Source organism: Mirounga leonina, unplaced genomic scaffold (genome assembly GCF_011800145.1).
Source record: "Mirounga leonina isolate KUSES-001 unplaced genomic scaffold, KU_Mleo_1.0 Mir_268, whole genome shotgun sequence".
Classification (NCBI taxonomy): domain Eukaryota; kingdom Metazoa; phylum Chordata; class Mammalia; order Carnivora; family Phocidae; genus Mirounga; species Mirounga leonina.
In genome coordinates this window covers 6,311,640-6,334,342 of record NW_023270649.1, presented here as the reverse complement: position 1 = coordinate 6,334,342, position 22,703 = coordinate 6,311,640, and the positions used below count along the sequence as shown (strand labels likewise).

The following is a 22,703-nucleotide window of genomic DNA, read 5'->3' as shown; positions in this document are numbered from 1 at the left end:
ACCAGTGGTAAAGGACAGAACCATCAAAGGGACCTGGAGATTGCGTATCTGATCGTATCAGTTCCTGGTTCCTTCAAACACAGGGAATCAAGGGGTCAAACACCACCTGTGTGGAGCAGAGAGCGTTCCCACAGAGCACTGTGGAAGGTGAAGTTGAGAACTGCCCTGTGGCCCCCATAAGCAGCAGGATGGACGTAAATGACCACTGGAACCTCTCTCAATCACACGGTGTGAATCATGGGTCAGGAACCCAGACCACTGCCAGAATTTCGTTGTTTGTCCTCCGAAGCGTGTCTTCTAACATATTCCCTGCACTTCCAACGGCTTTGTCATTCTGTTCCTTTCTCCCCTTCACACACACGCACGCACGCACGCACACACACCTGACTCCCAGTCTCAGCAACACTCCAGTCTCCGTGTACGATAACGCAAAGCCTCTTCTCCTGGGTGACAGGAATTAACACTCAAAACATCTTGATACGGGCATGAAGAATGGAAAGAGAAGTTCCGTTTCCTCCTACGCAGCCCTCCAGCTACATTCTTTCAGCAGAAGTGAGGTTCTGGTGCCTCTAAGAGGGTCCGACCTGCCGCAGTGGGGGTGCCTTTCCCCAAAACCGACACTGCTTTTCTAAGTGCTAAATTTTAACTTTCAAGAGGTTGGCCCATTTTAACGGAAATTTTATTTTGTTTTAAAGATTTTATTTATTTGACAGCGAGATAGCGAGAGGAAAAGAGGGAGAGCACGAGCAGGGGAGAGAGGGAGAAGCAGGCTCCCCGCCGAGCAGGGAGCCCGATGTGGGGCTCGATCCCAGGACCCTGGGATCATGACCTGAGCCGAAGGCAGACGCTTCACCTGGGTGCCCCTGCAAATTTTAATTTAGGCAAAAGCACAGGTGGAGATCACCAAGATCAGAAGCATAACAACACCTGAAATTGCTAGATGTCCCTCAGAACGTGGCAGTTAAGGGTCTTTCTCATTTTTTAATGAAGCCAAGCCCTCCTCCTAAGGTAGTTCACATACTTCTGTTTTCATCTCCTTCTTACTACACGTGAATTTCCAGGTCATCTGCTTGTCAGACACACAAACCTGGTGTCCTAACAGTCAAGCAGATGAGAGGCAAGACAACGTGAGGTGGTAAAAAAATGGAAGCATCAGACACACGGAGAATGGGGGGGGGGGAGGCGGGGAGGAGAGGGGAGAAAACGGGTGAAGGGCGACAGAAGGTGCAAACTCCCAGCTATACGATACCTAAGTCCTTGGGATCTAACGTAAGCATGGCGACTACAGGCAGTAATATCATGTTATGTATTTGAATGTTGCTAACACAGTAAATCTTAAAAGCTCTCAACGTGAGAAAAAAGAAATTTGTAACCGTGTGGTAATGCATCTTAACTCAATTTATTATGGTGATCGTTTCACAATATGTACATAAATCATGATGTTGTACACCTGGAACTAATACAGTATTAAGTGTCAATGTATATTCCAGTTTTTAAAAAGAAGGGGGCACCTGGGTGGCTCAGTCCAACTGCTGGTTTCGGGGATCTTGGGAATTGTGGGATCGAGCCCCACGTCAAGCTCTGCGCTCATCGGGGAGTCCGCTTGAGATTCTCTCTCCCTCTGCCCCTCCTGCTCGTGCTCACGCGCTATCAAATAAATAAATATTTAAAAAATAAAAATAAAAAAGATCAACTAGAGGATGGAACAGCCTTAGTGGGCCCTGACCCTCTCTGTGCCCCCCATAAGCCAGTAAAGGTCTTGTTCCCACACAGGGAATCCGCAAGAACAAAAGCCCTACTTTCACAATTACCGAACCATTGATACATACAAAGAGAACATTCTGATTACTTCCGAACTTGCTGGTAGCCCCAGGAGGCGATACCTAGTTGATCAGAACACAGCAAATTCTAGGTGATACAGCACCCTCCACATCAAATGCTTCCCCAGCTGGCTTTTCAAAAAAAAAAAAAACACGTATTTGCACTTGCTATGCACAACGGAGGTGAGGACCGGAGAAGCTTTAACTCACTACTTCGATTGTCCTGCCAGCAAGGAATTCCGAATCTTTTTTCATACCTCAAACATTTCAATCACCCAAATAAAAACAACATGAGTGTAAGAGGAAGAATGAGGCGGTCAGCCTCTCAATAACTTGCCGCCTTCCTTTAATGAGGTCAAAGTTTTCTCTCTGCCACACAGCAAGCAAGCACCCACATGCTAACCATCGGCCTCTGAAGACTGGAGACAGGATTTATAGCAAGGTATAAAAGGCGAGTCTGTGGAAGCTGGATAAACGATCCTTAACCGCAGAGTGCAAGTTGCATTGCAATGGATACCGTTGGCAACTGACCAATAATTATCATAGGCTCACTACTGTGCCGAACAAAAAAGAAATTTAAGGCATGATCTTTGCTATCAAGAACTTGGCAGTCCTGCTAAGGAAAAAGAGAATACATAATAGAAATAGTTGACAAAGGGCCACCTGGAGAAAAAAAAAATACTAAGCTCACAATGGAAATCTCCTAATAAAAGATTTTTCAACACCAAATAAATGCTCCGTTTATTAGTTGAGCATTAGTAAAGAATTAATACAGCTAAAAGGATTAGTACAGTACCAAGCAAATGATCAAAAGTCGCAGATACCACAGAGACCCAGTCAAGACCCATGAGTTTTAACTTGCTTCTTCGCAGCCGTCTGTGAGAGTTTAAACAATACACTCGCGCTCCTCAGTAGGTGTTTATATGGGAGGGATGGCCAATTCCCCTTCCTTGTTGGGACAGTCCTGCAAGACAAGGTCCTCAAGGGCGCCTGGGTGTCTCAGTCGTTAAGCGTCTGCCTTCGGCTCAGGTCATGATCCCAAGGTCCTGGGATCGAGTCCCACATCGGGCTCCCTGCTCTGCGGGAAGCCTGCTTCTCCCTCTCCCGCTCCCCCTGCTTGTGTCCCCTCTCTCTGTCAAATAAAGAAAATCTTAAAAAAAAAAAAGACAAGGTCCTCCAACTCCAAAGTGCACGAGAACCACCTGGAAAGTACCTGTTTGTGCTCTGAACGTTGAACATTGGGGCCCAGGGCGCACAATGCCTGGTAGAGAGCGTGGTCTTGTGCATTATGAGGGAATGCAGCAGAATCGCTGGCCTCCACCCACTAGATGCCAGGAGCACCCTCTCCCCTAGTTACTTACGACAGCCAAGAATGCCTCCAGACATCGCCAAATGTTCCCTGGGGACACAAGTGGTGCCTCCCTCACCCCCGTCCAGGTGGCTCTAAGACGGACCCAAAGAAGCCGCATATTTAATGAGTACTACCTACGGAGCTGATTTTCCGGGATACAACTGGGTGTATCCAGGCTCCTCCACTGGGGTCATCTGCCCTCCCCCACACACATCCCACTTCTTCCCTCCCCTCCTCCCTATACTACAAATATGCATTTGTGCCCGTGGCCATGTGACTTTAGAGGACCTCCAGACCAGCATAGCCCTCCCCACTCCATGGATGGTGGATCTGGCCACATGGCTCGTTTGGGTCACTGGGATGTTAGTGGCCGTGACAGGAAGACGTTTGAAATGTGCCCACATGATTTAGCTTGGCTTCTTCTCATATCAGAGGGAAGCACCACAATATGCCCCAGGGGTCCACTGGCCAACTTACAAGCATGTCCCCAGGCTGCGCCCTCAATCCCAGTTCTTTTCCAAGATGGAAAACAACTCCTGCTTGTGCTCAGAGGGAAACTGAGGCTCAGCGAGCGGGCTGTATCATCAGTGAGTGGTAGGCAGACAAGCAAATAACTTCATGGCCCCCTGACTTCTAAGTTACTCAAGAGACAAACCGCAAATACTAAATAAATACATGAACCTTGCAGGCTTCCGAGGAAAAAACTAAGAGAAACCAAGGGCATCAATGTAGTGGGGAGAAGACTGACCCCGGAGAGGGCCGCACCCTAACCCTGGGACCCGTGAAATGTTTGACAGGAAAAAGAGCCTTGCAGATGTGGCTAAATTCAGGATCCTGAGACAGGGAGACGATCCTGGATTATCCAGGTGGGCCCAAGATCGTCACACGGGGAGCATCTTCCCACGCCGTGGTTAGGGGGATATAACTATGCAAGAACACAGAGATGCCACTCTGCTCGGTGGCTTGGAAGATGGAGGAAGGGGCCACAAGCCGAGGAATGCAGGTGGCCTCTAAGAGCTGGAAAGGCAAGGAAAGGAACTCTCTTAAGAGCATCTGGAAAAGCATGCAGCCCTGTCAACATTCTGATTTTCACACAGTGAGACTCATGTCAGACCTCTTATACCTCTAGAACTGCTAGGATGATAAATTTGTATCATTCAAGCCAGGAAGCCTGTGGTCATCTGTCACTGCAGCAATAAGAAACTAAGAGAGTCGGTGAAAAGGAGATCAACCAGGAAAACACGCGTGACCTTCCTAGTAAACCCTTTGCTGGAGAAACATGCAACCCAGAAAGCCGTGGCCCACGGATGGCTTGAGAAAAATCAGCCTCCCTAGTCTCCCACCCAACCCCAGAATGGTAATTATGGTCCTATACAAAGGGTTTGTAAACTCAGCAAAATAAACAACTCTACGATTCCGTTACGGTGTTAAGTCAGGGTTGTGGCTTCATGGAGGCCCTAGAAAGAAGCCAAAGTCTAGCTGGATGAAATCCCATGACCTCAGAGCTGGAAGGAACTTCACACCACACCCTTGGAAAAATTCAAGCTTCCTAGGCTTTATCCCAAGAAAGGACTTTCGAAAACCCCACCCAAATATGCAGCACCATGGAGGGGCCAGCAGGTGCCCCGTTAATCGACCACAACTGTTTGCTACGCTGATCTTTAGGGGAAAAGAGGGGAGAACAAAAGACAAAGAGAAGGAAGAAGATTACAGTTTATGCCAGGCTGGAAGCTGAAATGGAAAGAAACTGTGAACCCTTTTCCACTTTAAATGTAATCAGAGACGGGGGAGTCTCTGGTTCACACATCCCGACATTCTTCCAGCTCGAGCCCCCACGGCTCACGCCAAGGCTTCCTGGGCTACCCAGAGTTTCTACAAAACGTGTACCAAGAAACCACACAACAGATGCTACAGCGTGGAGGAATCTCAAAAATATTAAGTGAAAGGAGCCAGACACGAAAGACCGTGGATCGTAGGATTCCCTTTATAGGAAATGTCCAGAATAGGTAAGTCCAGAGACAAGAAGATGAGTGGCAGCCAGAGGCTGGGAGATGCAGGGAGATAGGGAGTGTCGGCTGACCGGGTATGTGGTTTCTTTTTGGGGTGATGAAAACATTATGGAATTAGGCAGTGGTGGTGGCTGCCCAGCCTTGTTTATACCAGGAAAGCCCTGACGTATACCCTTGACAGGGGTGAGTCCCACGGCATGTGAGTTACATCTCCATAAAGCTATCATGTTAAAAAGAAACTAAGACATGAGCTCATGATTACAAGTCACTGCAAATTTTTAAAAATGTAACCATCCCAATGAGATGAGCCTACTTAACCAGTCTGGAATCCTGCACAACAATCCACTCCACAGCATGTCCTGAATAAAGATTCTCAGACAGTGAGCTGAGGTCAGCAGCCAAAGACGTGAAGCCGTGACCCGAGGCAATACGGAATGGACGGATTCAGGAGCAAAGAGGGTTAAGACCTGGGCTCCGCGATCAAGTGCAAGAAGATGCTTTTTACAAAAAAAAAAGGCGACTTTGCAATCACTTAAAGCTGCTCTCCAAAATAAAGGAAGTACCTTCCCCCCTCCCCCACCCAAAAAAATTTTTTTAATGTAACACACGCCTTAGCTATGGTAGTAAACATCTACTGATAACATCTAACTGCTCCAAATTAGTGAATTCAGATTAGACTCCTGAACAGGAAATTAAAAATAAGACATACACTGAAAATAAAAGAGGGTTATTGGTTTGGGGCTGGTGGTTTCAGGTGAGAAGGGGTGGGATGCAGAGGGGATGGATTTGGTTGCCCTGGGAGAGGAAAGGCACGTGAACAGCGACGCTTCGCCCCAAGGACCCAGGGGACACAGCGGCAGCAGGGGGCCCTGGGCACAGCGCCTAGGTCCGAGCCAGCCCCTGCAGCTGGGTGCTGACCACAATGCAGGGCCACCTCCTCAGAAGGTAAGAAGGCAGCAGTCAGCTCCCCAAAGAGTCCAATAAGGGCAGACCCCTGTGGACAGGGCTGTCACGGCTGGTGTTGGGGTGATATGAGCACCCTGACCCAGCAACCCTGAGTTTTTCTTCCCTTGGACATAAGGAAGTAAAACCCAGAAGCCAAGAGGAAAACACGGATACCAACAACCACACAAAAATGGGAAGCCTGGTGATTAAAACCACAAGCAATATTATAAGACAAGGAACAGTCTAGAGAGAAATATCTGGAACAAATAACAATGCAGTAACAACCAAAGTCTATGAAGACTCAACATGTGCGTGGTCCTAACCAGCAGCTGGGAACCTGCTAGAAATGCAGTCTTGGGCCCCACCCTCCATGTACTGAATCACAAAGTCTGGGGATAAGGCCTGGCAATCCGCATTTTCACAAGCTCTCCAGGGCATTCCGCCACATGGTCAAGTTTGAGAATCCCTTGCATGACGACAAAAACATTTACAGCAGCATTATTCTTAAGGGCCAAAAAAAATGTCAAACCCCCCCACCCAAATGTCCAACAACTGGCGAAGAGACAGACAAAACGGTGGTACACCCACATCCCAAAGAATCCCACCTGGCTACAAAAAGGAATGAATTCATGATACGGGCCACAACATGGATGAACCCCCAGATCATTATGCTGAGTGGAAAAAGGCAAAATCACGAGCGCATACCGTGTGATTTCACGGATAGAAAATTCTAGAAAATGCAAACTACCCGATCGAGTAACAGAAAGCTGGTCAACGCGCGATGTGGATGGAGGGAGGGTTGGAGGGAGCGCCCAGAAAGGCACTAGGAAATGTGAAAGCGATGTATTTGCTTCGATACATGTAAGTAGATAGATGGATAGATTACCTACATACGCTTGTGAAACCAACACCAAAATCAAGATGAGAAACCCGATTAAAGGCACAACTTCTATATGCCTAGTTTACTGTACTTCAGTCATACTTTAATACAGCTGTAAAAAGAAAGAGAGCAGCGGAGCGAAGTATGATAGGGTGCCGCTTGGATAAAACCACGGGACTGCATTTCTGTACATGGGCAGCCGAACATGCTAGAGGCAGATCTATCCTGCCGCACTTGACACACTGTTCACGTTGATTATTCCGGGAGAAGAGGAGGAAGAAGATACAACTCCACATTGCTTGAAATCATGGAAGCTGGCCTATCATCATCCTGTGTTCCCTCGGGGGAAAAAGCCTGAGCATAGAACGGGCAAAAGAAACAAAAGACTCAGAAAGGGGAGGTTAGGAGATCTTACACCTTGGAAGGCGCGGAGGACGGCGGGCTGGGGGCGGGTGGGAGCAAGAGGCCCCGCAGGGCAGAAACCAGAGCTGGACCCGAGGGGCAGCTGTTGCAGCGAGGTGCGAGACAGAGGACAGAGGTGTGCAGGATGGAGTCGCAGGCAGGGGCCCCGTACTTCTCAGGGCACTCTCAGGCAGACGGGCCTCCCAGGCAGATGGGCCTCCCTGGAAGGGGAGGGTGCCGGCCCGGGGCGGGCCTCCCCCCTCGCCAGTCCAGAAACACTTTCCATGACAAGGTGACGGCTGGAAGCAGCCCCTTGCATTTAGATGGTCACAGTTTTCAGAGCCTTTATGCAGGGTCTCGATCTTTCTCCCTCTTTTTCCAGTTCTTAGGGAAACAGATAAAGATGGAAATGTGAGTCCCAGATCCAAGCCAAAGGGTGACTCCAGATTTCTCTGTCTACACTGCAATTTCGGTATCTGTAAATGAATACCTCTAAAGGCATTGAAAGTAATTTTCCCTCTCTACAGTTAACTCCAAAAATCTCGTTTATGCTTTACTTTAAAAAAATCCCCATTCGGGGCGCCTGGATGGCTCAGTTGGTTAAGCGACTGCCTTCGGCTCAGGTCATGATCCCGGAGTCCCGGGATCGAGTCCCGCATCGGGCTCCCTGCTCGACAGGGAGTCTGCTTCTCCTTCTGACCCTCCCCCATCTCATGCTCTCTCTCTCTCTCTCATTCTCTCCCTCAAATAAATAAATAAATAAAATCTTAAAAAAAAAAGTGATCTTCCCCTTGTTGATTTAAAAAAAAAAAAAAATCCCCATTCCCCTGGAGCGAGTGAAGACTGAAAAATGCCTGCATGTCTTTCATAAGCCTAGTGGTACCTATACTCCTTCAACGTCAGCAAGTCTTTATTGAAGACCTAAGCACCGCATTTTAAACCCCCCCCCCATATTAAAGTTACGAAGGCAAGGTGTCTTGGCCTCCACACTCCTGAGCTCTTGGGCTAGGGAATTGTTACTGGTACGGGGGGACATCCTCCGGCATTGTCAGATGGGCGAGGCACCGCTGGCCTCTACCCACCAGGTGCTGGGGTACCCCTGCCCCATTTGGAACCATCAGAAGGATCTCCAGACATCATCCAGCATCCCCTGGACACAAAACTGCCCCTCGTGGAGGAAGAGGGAGCTAATAAGGTATATCCCAGGCCAAGATCAAACTTCCCTCAAAGCCTCATAGTCGGGGCGCCTAGGTGGCTCAGTCATTAAGCGTCTGCCTTCGGCTCAGGTCATGATCCCAGGGTCCTGGGATCGAGCCCCGCATCAGGCTCCCTGCTCAGTGGGAAGCCTGCTTCTCTCTCTCCCACTCCCCCTGCTTGTGTTCCCTCTCTCGCTGTGTCTTTCTCTGTCAAATAAATAAATAAAATCTTTAAAAAAAAAAAAAAGCCTCATAGTCAATGCCGTGGAACAAACAAGAGGGTACTGCAAGAAGAAAGATGAGGTTTTGCTGTATGGTTGTGTGCTGGGTTCACCAAGGACTGAGCCCGTCACCGGAGAGGTAACCCCTTTCCCACAGTCCTCACCTGTCGCAGGGACCCTTTACGCAGGATCCCTCAACTCTTAACGTGACCGGTTATGAGAAGCTCCTCCCGATTCTGAGCCAACTACTTCCCACATGGATCCACAAGGAGAGCCTGCAAAACTTCCATCACTACCCTGATTTTGCAGAAGAGGGAATGGAGGCATGCCTATTATTCTTGCCTTCTTCCCCTTCTCCCAACTTCTCCCACTCCCGCTAAATCGGGCCCTCACCATCCACCACCCCGTAAGCTCAACCAAGCACAGAAGTACTTGTTCTGAGAAAAGGGAAATCTGTAGAGACAGAAAGGAGATTAATGGCTGCCCGCGGCTGGGAGGTAGGAGCCAGGATTGATGCCAAATGGACACGAATGACCGTATTGAGGAATGAAAATCGATTATGACGATGGCTGCGCAACTCCGTAAATTTACTAAAAATCATTGAGTCGTACGCTTAAAATGGGTGATTTTTATGGTATGTAATTTATACCGCAGTAAAGTGGTTTCAGAAAATCAACTTGATATAAGTCAGATTTAGAGTTCTATATTAAATTCACCACCACCACAAGCGGGCATCCTCAGCAATCCAAAGGCAAAAAGCAAATATCTATGGCAAACCCAAACAAAACAAAGTAACACATAGCTTGCAGGGAGGGAATGACAATCCAACCTGAATCTACAATGTGTCCAACTCAATCCTGTGAACTGAATATGGCGGAACACTACCAACTGCCCAGCCCAGCGGCGAGCACGGAGAAATTCCACTCCGCCAAACATCGGGGCCATCAGAAACCCACACCAAAATATACACTTGTTGTCCAAATATAGAGCATTCAATGGAAAAGCAAACAGGACAGGAAACAGAGGAGGCTGAGCATTTACTCTGAGATGGCCAATCGCACCCAAACTTCCCTGAAGGCAAATGTCAAGCGGAAAAAAATGGGACCCCTAGCTTATCCCTGTATCATGCCAGGCACAGAACACAGAGGCCACTAAGAAAATCAAAATTCACAAAGGACAGCTTATTCTGTGCGCCATTTTAAATTTAAACATGAACCGGGAAATAAAAACATACAGCCTCATTTCAAGTAACTTTTCGGAAAACATGTCCAGGATAATTAAAAAAAAAAAAATTACAAAATGAAACTAGAAACTATTACATGAATGTGCACTGCACCGCCTGAGATAAAAATGAAATATTTCCATGAGCTAATCTTATTCTATATTTAGTTTGAGTATATGAATGTAATTAACCAAGGTTATGTAATTTTGCTAACATCAAATTTCCAATTACAAAGATTCACATACAATTATTTGAACTACACTTGATTTTTTTATTTCTGTGGAAAAATGAAGATAGCTAATTTTAATAACCCAATCTTCCTAAGGAAAAGGAACTGCTTTCTCTGATACAAATTATGTAAACGGTACTTCAACAAAGCTACAAACTGATTTGTTTTTATATTCTCTTTTCAAAGGCTAGCGGACTCAAACATTGAACGTTCTGATGGCTTCTGGCATTTGCCCTGTTCCCCTGCATTCCTGCATCATACACCTATGTATGCCTCACGTTCTCAGAAAATTATACACAGACCTCTGCACGTGACCAGTACCTGAGGGATGCATTCAGGAAACAGAATCAACTTTTGTGCAGGCTTCTAAGAACAGTCTCCTCTGAGGGCCATTTTCCGAGATACATCGCTCTGAAATACTGTACCGGGTAATTTGGCAAGCAAATAATCAAATGAATAATTATTAGTGTTTCCCCCAAAAGCAAAGTAGAAGAGGATTCCGGTTCAGAGCTGAACTGATTCACCGGTGTCTGGCTGACCGAGGTGCAATATGAAGTCAAGACCTGGACAGAGCTCGAGGCGTCTGGCTAAAAAAGCAAACGACTTGGTGTAACTTCTCTATCTTCTTGCAGGGGCAGGGGCAGGGGCAGATCAAGTACATTCCCAAAGACGCTCATTCTAACTCATCCACTACAGACACTTCCACGCATTGATCTCTAGAAAGGAGAGACAAAGCTTCATGACAGGAGAGTAAAAAAAAAAAAAAATTCCTCCTGTTTCTCCTCCTTACAGTAGGTGCCTTCCATTGCCATAAAGAGAAGCAATTTTTTTCAAGTAGGAGATAAATATTTCAGTTTACCAACAGACAAATGAATGTTTGTGATTCCGACGGGCTTTAAGGACGTTTGGCAGTAGATGTCCTGTGAGCACGGGGAAGCAAACAAGAATTGTTCACCTATCGGCCTTTGAATTCACTTGCAAATCTCTGGGCTTTGTTTTACATACAAAGTTACATTGCAAATTCAATATTCAGAAAGGGAAAAACTGATGTGAACACCAAAAATGACACAGAAAAGCCCAAGCTAACCTATCAATCATTTCCAGTTAAACAAACAGACTGCTGTGGAAATCCTGGAAAGACTCGCGACTCACACGGAGTCTCACGAAAACCAAACCTTTAGACAAAAGACCTGACATTTGGGCAGATGAGTCTTGATTCTCCACAGCCCACAATGTGGTCTGAATCATGAATTTCATCTTTATATTTATTTGCTCTCTGTAACACCAGTAATACAGCATCGACTAAGTTTTCTTTTTATTTATTTAGTTTTAAGTAGGCTCCCCACCCAGCGTGGACCCCAGCGCCGGGCTTAAACTTCACGACCCGGAGATCAAGACCTGTGCGGAGATCAAGAGTCAGACGCTTTAACAGACTTAGCCATCCAGGCACCCCAAATTTTCGCTTTTAAAAACAAACAAACAGGGCGCCTGGGTGGCTCAGTTGGTTAAGCGACTGCCTTCGGCTCAGGTCATGATCCTGGAGTCCCAGGATCGAGTCCCGCATCGGGCTCCCTGTTCGGCAGGGAGTCTGCTTCTCCCTCTGACCCTCCCCTGTCTCATGCTCTCTCTCTCTAGCTCATTCTCTCTCTCTCTCTCAAATAAATAAAATCTTTAAAAAAAAAAAAAAAAAACCATGACCAATGAAATAGGTCTTTGGAAAAAGACCCACAAATAAACAGCCAGACTGAAGAAAGCCAAAGACTTTAATGGCAATCCCGTTCCTGCACTCTCTCTCCTGTTGGTTGTCTTCAAAAGTCTGAGTCTCCTTCAACAAGCCTGGTTCTCAGGAGCCCTGAGGGAAACCATCAACAAAAGCAGCTGATTTATAAACAGAATTAAGTGATTATGAAAACACTCCCAAGTCACGAAATGCATGAAAAGCACAGCACTGTTCCAAAAGTTCATCATGCACCTGCAACAGAGGTACCGTCATCGGGTTCTACAACACGAGTATTTTTTCAGCTTTTAAAACACACGAAACCCAGCAGCAGATCCAAGCGCACACACGTACACACACATTCTGGCAGCTGAAGCCAGAGGGAAAGGGGAGTACATCTGTGTCCCACTTGCATGCACGTACTTCAAAAGTGCCCCCTCTGCCCACCACCTCTGGGGACCCATTCGGTCTAAATGTCTTTTCACTGCATATCCTGATCAGTGAAAAAGTTTCTAGCACAGGGCCCCCAACCCAGGTAATTAACTATACACAACACTTGACTAACATTATAGGCATTTTTCACAAACTACAAAAATAGACCTAAGTATCAGACACAGAGTAAGTGGACATTGTGAGTTTCTTCCTGCACTCCAATAAATCTCGTGGTGCACCTGCCAGAGGACAGGAAATCGACTTGGGAGACCACTTTGGGAATTAAAACCTGACACTAGGCAGTCTGGTTCCTCCCGCCCCCAACAAAATGTGCAGACTACTGGTTTAAAGGAAATGTACAGAGAAGCCCATGAAATTTATCAGAGTGTCCCATGAAATTTATAAGGCAACTCTAATTTCCACAGGCCTCTCGTCTTGTTCTCATCTGGTCTACAATAATTTCTGTCATGCACTGGACACATGAGATAATTCTTATTTTCATCAACTTCTGAACTGGGTACACCTTGAAAGTTGTTTCTTCCCGTGAGGCTTTTTAAACCCTTTCACTATCCCCGGAAATGGTTGAAATTGGCAAAGAATCACCTGTGCATCTTAGAAATACAAACCTAATACAAACCTTAGAAATACAACTAACCCAGTTAAAAGTTAAACCAAATTGTGTCTCCCAGACTGATCTGCAACTGTCAGGAAGTGGCAATCACCGTTTTCACGCTGGTAATTGTGACTACTTGAGTCTTTACCAACACCTAGTTGGCACTGAAGATGCGTGGGACTCAAGTGCCTGATAAGGACTGTGCTGGAAAAAGAACCTAAGGCAGGGACCCAAGTTTAATCTGTTTCCCAAATGAACCAAATGGTAGAGACCTCAATTCTCAGCCCAGCTGCTGGTATCAAATACAACCTACAACTCTGGAACCACCTGGAACTTTTTTTTTTTTTTGCAATCACCCAGAACTTTATAGATACTGGGAATTAGGTTCTCTCTCACGCTGGTCCAACAGATTTCTGCATGACATGACTTTGGTGACAGACTGCCACTCCACTTTCTCATTTACTCATCTTCAAACGGATGTCAGAATTACAAGGATAACTGCAAGAGAGGAGCTGACCTGGTGATGACTAAGTATCCCCTGCACTCGAAACAGAAATCACTGCTCCGTTGCGCTCAATTGTTCTCCCAATTCTTACAATGATTTATATGGTCTTACAGTATTAAAGCATTTATTTCTGATCTAAGAAATAAAACAGCATCACGTACAGTAAGCTTTTTGTCCTTTTTTCCACCTATAGGGATCTTCAAACAAACAGAAACGTGTGCAGAACTGAACGATACCAGACGTTTGCATGGGCTCTAAGGCCCAATGACGATGGGCAAGCAAGTTGATCAGAGGAAGGAATCATGCTAAGAAAGGAGAAGTGTCCTCCCCTAAGCTCACTGCAACATGGGTGATGCTGGGTACCTAAGTTCTCAGTAGACTTCAGGAAAGTTTTCAGTTTCTTAAAAAGCGGGAAGGTAATTAGGTTTGGAGGGTGAAGCCCTCCTACCTCCTCCTACCTCTGCATTCTCCCTGGGGGTTGGTGGCAAGTGTTCCAGAAAGGAAAGGAAAGTGCTCTGTGCTGGCTATTTAGGGTCACAGGTTCCAGGTTCCAGGGAAGCAGGTGAAGAAAACGCTCATTTTCTTTTAAACCTTCAGGCAGGGGCGCCTGGGTGGCTCAGTCGTTAAGCGTCTGCCTTCGGCTCAGGTCATGGTCCCAGGGTCCTGGGATCAAGCCCTACATAGGGCTCCCTGCTCCGCGGAAGCCTGCTTCTCCCTCTCCCATTCCCCCTGCTTGTGTTCCTTCTCTCACTGTGTCTCTCTCTGTCAAATAAATAAAATCTTAAAAAAAAAAAAAAAAAAAAAACCTTAAGGCAACATCCACCGAGGTAGGGAAAAGAAAAAAAATAAATCACAGGAATTGAAAGGACACCGTTCGCAAGAATAAACACTGTGAACTGTACCATAAGCGTTGTTTGTGCTTATTTTCCACAGTCTCGGAAGACTGGGAGACCACAACACTCATAAAAATTATCCCAAGGCACCCAAGAGCCCAAAGTGTCTTCTGAATTGCTAGTGTGTGTGTTTTAAGTAAAATATACAACATATCAAGGTTAGGTTAAATACTGCCTATTCTAATGTGAGTAAAGTGATAGTCGAAGCATGGGGCATAATCATCAGTTTCCCTAAACTTTTCACTAACAGAATCCTTAACTTTTCTCTAAAAAAAAAAAAAAAAATGGGGCGCCTGGGTGGCTCAGTCGGTTAAGCGTCTGCCTTCGGCTCAGGTCATGATCCCAGGGTCCTGGGATGGAGCCCCGCGTGGGGCTCCCTGCTCGGCAGGGAGTCTGCTTCTCCCTCTCCTGTTCCCCCCTGCGTGTGCTCTTTCTCTCTCTCAAATAAATCTTCAAAAATAAAAAATATATTTTAAAAAAAGCCAACCAAACAATTAAGCAGCATACGTTTTCCAAATGAAAATCCTCACACAAGAGAGATAGGAAAAGCCTCAAGATCACCCCACCTACCCTCTGACTCGTGAGGACGCACCCAGGTTTTCAATGACCTCACACAAGCAGGCAGACCACTTGTCTGGGCAGGAAGGCCCAGGGCAGGAAGAAAAGTAGCCAAAAGCCAAAACACAAAGTCAATTCTTCTGGAAAAGATGCCATTTCTTAGGAGATCACTGGTCCAACATAAAATGCAGTTCAACAATTAGATGGAAACACAGACCTAGGAATTCATTTCTTTCCTCCAACAAAGTAATGCAAATACAACTTTATATCTTTAGCTTGTTGTATCACCCCATTGGCAAAACTGCGACACCTCAATGTGTGGGTCCTGTTTTTGAAACCAAAGACAGGGCTTTATAACCTACTGATACATTTCACATATTAAATGTCTCTCGGGAGTACAGCGGAAAGATTTCGGAAACATTTCTCTGAAAGCGCATCAGAAAACATCCCATTTCGACTCATTTGGCAGCGAGAATTAACTGGCATAGAAAAGAGCAAATCTTTGGCAGCCCCAACAAAACACCTAATATTCTTTCTCCATAGCTTCTTACAAATACTATTAGGAAGCAGTAAGGTTTTCTTCTCCTTCACCCACAGTGCAAACCCTGCTGTTCAGAGGCAAACACACAGGCTCAAGTGTGCAAAAGTGTGAAGTTCGAGGGTCATCAGAGAGAAACACAAAGGAGGGTACTGGGAGAATGAAGGGATTCCCCTAAAGGCATCTGATGCTGAGCTGAAATGCAATTACCAGGACCTGAAGGGCAGAGCACCTCAGTTAGTGCTGGGGGGGTGGGGGGGCTGGGTGACCGCGGAGGCACCACAGATGCCTTTGGGGTGTTGGACTTGTTCTGTATCCCCATTTCAGTGCCGGTTACACAAACCTACGCTTGTGATAACATTCATAAAACTGTACACTGAACAACAGTCAACCTTCTTGTATAGTAATTCAGAAAGTTACAACATACACATGCATGTATATAAACGAGCCCTGAAATTTAACTTAAGGGCACTGGGGGGGGGGGGAGCGTTAAGGAAAGGAAGCAAGTACTAGAGACCATCATAACTAATAAAGATGCATTTGCACACCCAATTCCCAACCTCAGAGTGGAGAAGGTATCAATATGTGGGGCTCTGAGCCTAATAATCCTATCTCTTTTCAAGTCTGAGAAATAAATTCTATTTTTCTCTCTTTCAATGAGAAAACGAATGACAAACAAAGAAACTGATCTGCCCAAAGACGCAGTCAGCGCATGGCAAGCTGGCTACAAACCAACTTTCCCCCATAGCCACATCATCTGCCCCAGGGCCACCAGGAGCCCAATAAGGACCCCCATGCAGGCCGAGCGTGGCGCTCCTCTGGGGTCACCAGGACATGGGGCCTCAGGTAGGCTCCGGATGCCCGGGCACACCTCACAACCAGACTCCAGGCGCCAACGGCGCCCTTTTCCAGCTGATACTTGGAAAATGCAGGTCCACGTCTGGCTGCCCTCGTTTGCTAAATTTGAGCAGTCAGAGGAAGGGATGGACACTGAGGCATCATGGAGTACTGCAAGCAACTAAAACTTCACTCACTTGCCCCCACCCTCCCAAGTGCCCGGACTCCTCCCAAGAACCTCACCTCTAGGTTCACCCACACTGCGCTGGGTAAAACAGAGTCTGTATGAGACAGGGACCGTTTATTCCGTAATATATATCAAAAGTACACAGAAGCTGACCACAAGTAACACCTAGCCAATGTGCGACACATCAATAGAACCGTGAGGAAAAACTCGAGACACACGCCTTCAAAGTGCACTTGCACCTGGGGGCTCTAAACTACTTGGGTTGAAGGGGAGCTCAGGCAACGAACAGCCGCCCCCGCCCCCACACACACACCTGTTGGCCTTGTTTCTATTCCTTCTTCTAAGTCCATTCACTCCTACCTCCTCTTTCCCCTCCTCCTGTGAGCAACAGAAACTTCCTTTGTCAATCTGCGGTATGATTTACCTCCTAACGGATTCCCAAAAAGCACACATGTGCCGTGAGAATACAGAACTTGCCATATAGCTTTTGCTCGGCACCCACCTCCCCCAGATTCTGTCCCACACGTGGTCGTATGCTGACCGTTTAATTCAGGGTTGGCGTCCCCACCTTGGCCCTCTTGGCATTTGGGTCCAGGTCATTCTTTGTGGTGGGGACTGTCCCGTGCAATGTAGGATATTTGGCAGCATCCACAGACCCCGTAGATCCACCACCCCCCTCCCCCCGACTGCAACAACTGAAAATGTTTCTAGATGTTTCCTTGAAGGTAGTGGGCAAAAATGCCCCCACTGAGAACCCTTAGTTGACTGCCAGATTCTGGAGTTCAGTGCTCAAAGTACAATTGCCTTAAACCATCTCCTCTGTCCTCATCTCCAAAGACGTCCCTTTTTTTTTTTTTAAAGATTTTATTTATTTATTTGACAGAGAGAGACACAGCGAGAGAGGGAACACAAGCAGGGGGAGTGGGAGAGGAAGAAGCAGGCTTCCCGTGGAGTAGGGAGCCCGATGTGGGGCTCGATCCCAGGACCCTGGGATCATGACCTGAGCCGAAGGCAGACGCTTAACGACTGAGCCACCCAGGCACCCCCAAAGACGTCCCTTTCTTTGGAAGCTGAGCATCATCCCCATCTCCACCTCTGTTCCCACCTGCCACTGCACCCAGTTTCCTCTGCAAGACTGAAACATCTCTCTTCCAGTGTCTTCACTTTAAATTTGCCCCAATTCCATTTTTCAATGGTTTCCAGCTCACGTCCTGCAGTCTTCGATCACGTAGTGGACTGCCAACAAGTACTTCATGGCAGTGATAGTGGAGTGAACCTGCCCATGCAGTGCATACAACCATCTTTAGTCAAGTTCCCTGCACCCTGGTCCAGAAGCCACTTGGGGAGCGAATTCCTGAATGACAGCGTTTTTCCCTTGAGGTCTTCGACGCTTTTTCTCAGACTAAGCTCTCTTTGGCCCGTATAAACATGTTGACTTTGCTAGGCTCTTCCCACATCCAGCTCTTATTTTGGCTTTGTTGGGTCATTTTGCCAATCTGGCAAGTGTAGTCGGTTTGGTCAGGCCCCGTGGAAAGGATGGAGGAGGAGGAAGGGCCAAAGAGGGCAAGACCCAAGGGGAAAACACATCCAGTCTCTCCTCAGGAGGCCAGTTATTTCCTTCATACTAAAAATAGTGGGGGGGGGGGGGGGCTTATCGTTCCAAGTTTAAAAAAAAAAAGTGTTTACAAAATGACTTTAGTCTTGCTTCCTGATTGAAACTTTTTTTTTTCAATGTCTTTAGGGGTGAACGATTAACAGCTTATTGGATGTAGCACATTATTTTCTTTTTAAGGGGGGGCGCAAATGCCAGGTATCGGGAAACCACAGCAGAGACAGCATCATGCCAGGCACAGAGCATCTGTGATTGTCATCTAGGCTGGGCACTGGGCCTGGCAGAGCCCCGTGGGCCCCAGCGGAGAGCAGGCAAGGGGCAGCCCCAGGTATGAGCCAAGCTGGCTGAGCTGGTCGCCGCCCCAACAGGTAACTGAGAATCTCAAATCCTGGCTCTTGAGGACCTCCATGAGCTGGCTTTTCTGGGTCTGGCCTCCCTAGGCAGAGACCCCTCCCCCACCTCTGGAAGACAATCAGGGACATCCCTGGTATTTAATAAGTACTTTCAGCCAAACTCGGACAGGTCACACCAAAGCTATGAGGAAGCAACAGAGAGTGAGGACAAAGGGCAGAAAGGTGATCTGGGAGGTCATTGGGTACCCCAGGTCAAAATTGGGTACCCCCCCATCCTCGTTTACAAATAAAATTTCTAAGCCACTACTATAAAAAATACAAAGAACTGTGAAAAGGGCACATCAACTAAGTAATAAAAATAACATCCTGACTCAGGGACCTGGCATACAGGAAAAGTCTACAGCACTCAGCCATTTAAAAAAAAAAAAAAAAATACTTCGACGATTGTGAAATGTCACTTTGTTGGAAAGAGTCCCTATGAGCCTTAGGGAAGGTTCTGACCTCCAGAGACGGAAACTCAAAACTCAAGACTTAAACTTCAAGGGGTGGGGGGTGCTGAAAGCCTGTGGTATCCACAGCAAGCAAGGGCTAAAACACATCACACACAACCACGCCTGCAATCACCCACTCAGAGCCTCACCGAGGTTGACAACCTGGACTCCCGAACAGCCCAGGGGATGCTCACCACAATCTGCTTAGGTGGGCATCTTGGAGACTGGCTGACGGCTATGCCTTTTTCCAGATGGGGAAATCGATGCAGACATGCTTCCTGCCTCCCCCAAGGTTAAATACTCAGGGACAGACTCTGGCTTGGAGTCCTAGTTTTCTAATCCAAAACTGATCAAAGCACCCCAATACAAAACTATAGCTCTCAACTGCAGGTTAAGAATCCATTCACTGGGGGAGGGCTGGCTCAGTCAGTAGAGCTTGCAACTCTTGATCTCAGGGTCATGAGTTCAAGGCCCACATGATGAGTTCAAGGCCCACACAGGGCAGGGAGCCTACTTTAAAAAAAAAAAAAAAAAGGGTCCATTCTCTGAAATCACTTTCCTGGGTCAATCACTAGCAGAAATGGGTCTTTTTTTTTTTTAAGTTTACTTGTGAATTATTTCAAACTTTTATAGCTTCTCCCTTCCCCCCAACAAAAAGTACACTAACTTATTTTATTCATATTTCATTGCAGTAACTACAGAGTAGCACCCTCTAACAGAACTTTCTGTGTATGCCTTGCTCATATGGTGGCCACTACTAACAGGCACCTACTGAGTACGTGAATTATGGCTCCAGGAACTGAAAAAACAGAATTGTTAATTTTAGGGCGTTTTAATTAATTTGAATCTCAGTGCTCACATGTGGCCACTGGTTACCATATTGGACAACGAAGCTGTAAGAGCGATTCCTCCCCTGCGGTCAAAGTCTCTTCATTCTGTGGAGCTACATCTGTATCTCTACGCAGATTTCAATGTGGATTCATTCATCAACATCTGTATCTATACACAGATTTCAAAGTAGACTCTCATTCGTCAACGTGTGTATGTAATATGAAGAGCTTTAGCTGTCCAAACATGAAAACTCATGCTAGGGAGACATGAAAACAGGAACATCAAGCTTAAGAGCTGGGCTTCAGGAATCAATCCTCCGTCCACTATGTACTAGCAAGTCAGTGTTCTCTGCAGCAGAATGGAAATAATAATTGGTAGGCACAGGGCATCAAGTGCACGGTTTTCAAATAACGTAAAGAGGGGGCGCCTGAGTGGCTCCGTCCTTAAGCGTCTGCCTTCGGCTCAGGTCATGATCCCAGGGTCCTGGGATGGAGCCCCGCATCATCGGGCTCCCTGCTAGGCGGGAAGCCTGCCTCTCCCTCTCCCACTCCCCCTGCTTGTATTCCCTCTCTTGCTGTGTCTCTGTCAAATAAATAAATAAAATCTTAAAAAAAAAAAAATAACGTAAAGACAATTATTTGATTTGCACAATGGCACAACTAAAATTTATAGGCAGCTTTACAGTTTTCAGAAAACTTACACATTCTTTCTGTCCTCACAATACAGAGTACCATGATTTCAATTCCCCTTTTTTATTTTTACACATTTAAGAAACGAGGCTCAGAAAAGCTGCAGGCCTTCAAGGTCAGCAGGGTGGGCCCTTTCACTAGTTCAGGCGAGATGGGGACAAAGGCTGGGTTTCCAGCCAAGCGTTATGTGTCAAGACAGTTGGGATTCAAGGGCTCTGTCCACCTCTCTGCAGGCTCTAGAACCACTGAACCCCTCCTAACAGTCCATTCAGGGAAACTCCTGATGCCATCACCCAGATGAGGAGCCTAAAACTCCCACAGGTGACGGTGAGATTAAGACCAACCAGGACGTCACATCTGCACCGTCCCTACTCACCCCATTAAAACATTCAGGAAGGGTGAGGAAATGGGGGTGTGGAAAACTGCTGGACTGGTTAAGCTCTGTACACAAGCAAAAAGAAAAACCAACCCCGGAGGATCCAGTAATACTTGCCGCGCAGTGCACACCACCCACTAAAACACCTAAAAATCTCAATTTTTGTCCCACAGGTGTGTGCTCACTTAAGGACTAGAATCCCCTTAAGGGCCATTTTAATAAGCGGGGTCAAGTGATGAACTCCATCCTTTATCCCTGGATTAGTTGTCCAGCTGGGTGGTTTTCCACTAGACTCTGCAGCCCATTCGAAACACGAAGATCCTTTGGGGAAAAAAGTATCCTCTTCACGTCTTCACTGTGCCATACTCAACATTCTTGCCCCCCACCCCCATCGCCTCTTTTCTAGGAGTACCTAGTTGTAAACTTTTTGTAAAATCGGCAAGAGTCATTTGCTACCCGGAAGCCCCCACTTGGGACCTTCGCAGGGCTCTCCCTTCGCCCCCTCCCATCTAGGGTTCCGCCCCTCCCCTTCCAGGTTAAACCAGGGGCTCAGGCGGCGCATCAGCAGAGAAAAACATCCAGAAGTCGGGTCAAGCCACATGTGACTGTACAAACCAGAAACGGCTGCAGAGGCAAAAGGAGGTGGGTTGTGGTTTCTTCGGGGGTTCTGCTCCACATCATCAGCGACTTGGGGGTATTAAAAAAAACCACCTCCAACTCGAACTTTGTGGAATTTCCGACGCGGTTGGCTCGGAGCATGCCAGGCCGTGCAGCGAGCCGGGGCGAGGCCTGACCGCGCGCTCGGGCAACGCACGTGAAGCCCAGGCCCTACCCCAGCGCGGGCGGGCCTCTAGCGACCCCCAATTGGCACATGCCAGGCGGTCAGCGACACGCGAAGGCGCACCCCACGCCGTTCCGAGCATCGCCGCCCCCACCCCCGTAGGGATGGGCCCCCAGGGAAGCACAGCCCAGGACACCGATCTGGGGGCACCCGTCCCCCGAGCCCCAGGAGCCCCAGAGCAACAGGTCTGCACCGTGTCCAGGCCGCACTCTGCAGACCCCGCCTCCCCAGGGGCGCCCCCACCCCACGCGCGCACACACACACACACACACACACGTCGCCCTCAGCCAGGTCCCCTCGCTCGGGCCGGGGAGCTCCGACTTGCTTGACAGTTTCTGCGTCTCGGAAACTGAGCAGCCGCCGGGCCCGCGTCGCCTCGCCCGCCACTCACTCCACTGCGCGCCGCCGCGCTTCCAGCCGGGCCCGGGCGGGCTGGCCGGCGCCCGGGGATGAATGGGGCGCCCCTCCCCCACGGGGGGATCCCGCGGCGGCGCCGGTTCGCCCGGCCAGCCCCGGAATCCGCAGACAAAGGGGACAGGCCGAGCGCTTCCCCAAACTTACCGGCCGCCTCCCCCTCCCCAGGACAAAGCCCCCCCCCAGCCTCCGCCCGCCCCCGACGCGCCGGCACTTCGGGGAGCGGCCCCCTCGGGGTATTGTTCAGCCTGCAGGGAGCGCGCCGCACCCCAGCCCGAGCCCCGGGGACAGTTGGGGACCTGGCCCTCCAGAGCCCCGGCGGCGGGCGGAGCGTGCGGGCGCCCCGAGCCGCCCGCCAGCACCCCCCACCCCCGCCGGAGAACTTGGCGCCCCCGCCCCGCGCCCGGCCGGCTGAGCCCCGCGCACTCACCTCGCCGCCAGCAGCGCAACTTGTGGCGGCGCCGCCGCGCGCCGAGCCTCCCTGCCGCCGGCCGTCGCCAGCCCGGGCCGCGCCGCGGCCGACGAGGGCCCGGCGCCCTGG

General features: G+C 48.3%; 1 protein-coding gene across 1 annotated transcript in view; it reads right to left on the bottom strand.

The window, feature by feature from the left end:
• TBL1X (transducin beta like 1 X-linked) overlaps positions 1 to 22,694 on the bottom strand; it is a 215,958-nt gene extending 193,264 nt beyond the window's left edge. Inside the window, exon 1 of the mRNA XM_035029681.1 lies at positions 22,593 to 22,694. The gene's annotated coding sequence lies outside the window, so the exon portion shown is untranslated. The remainder of the gene's footprint in view (positions 1 to 22,592) is intronic.
• Between the last annotated feature and the right edge of the window lie 9 nt (positions 22,695 to 22,703).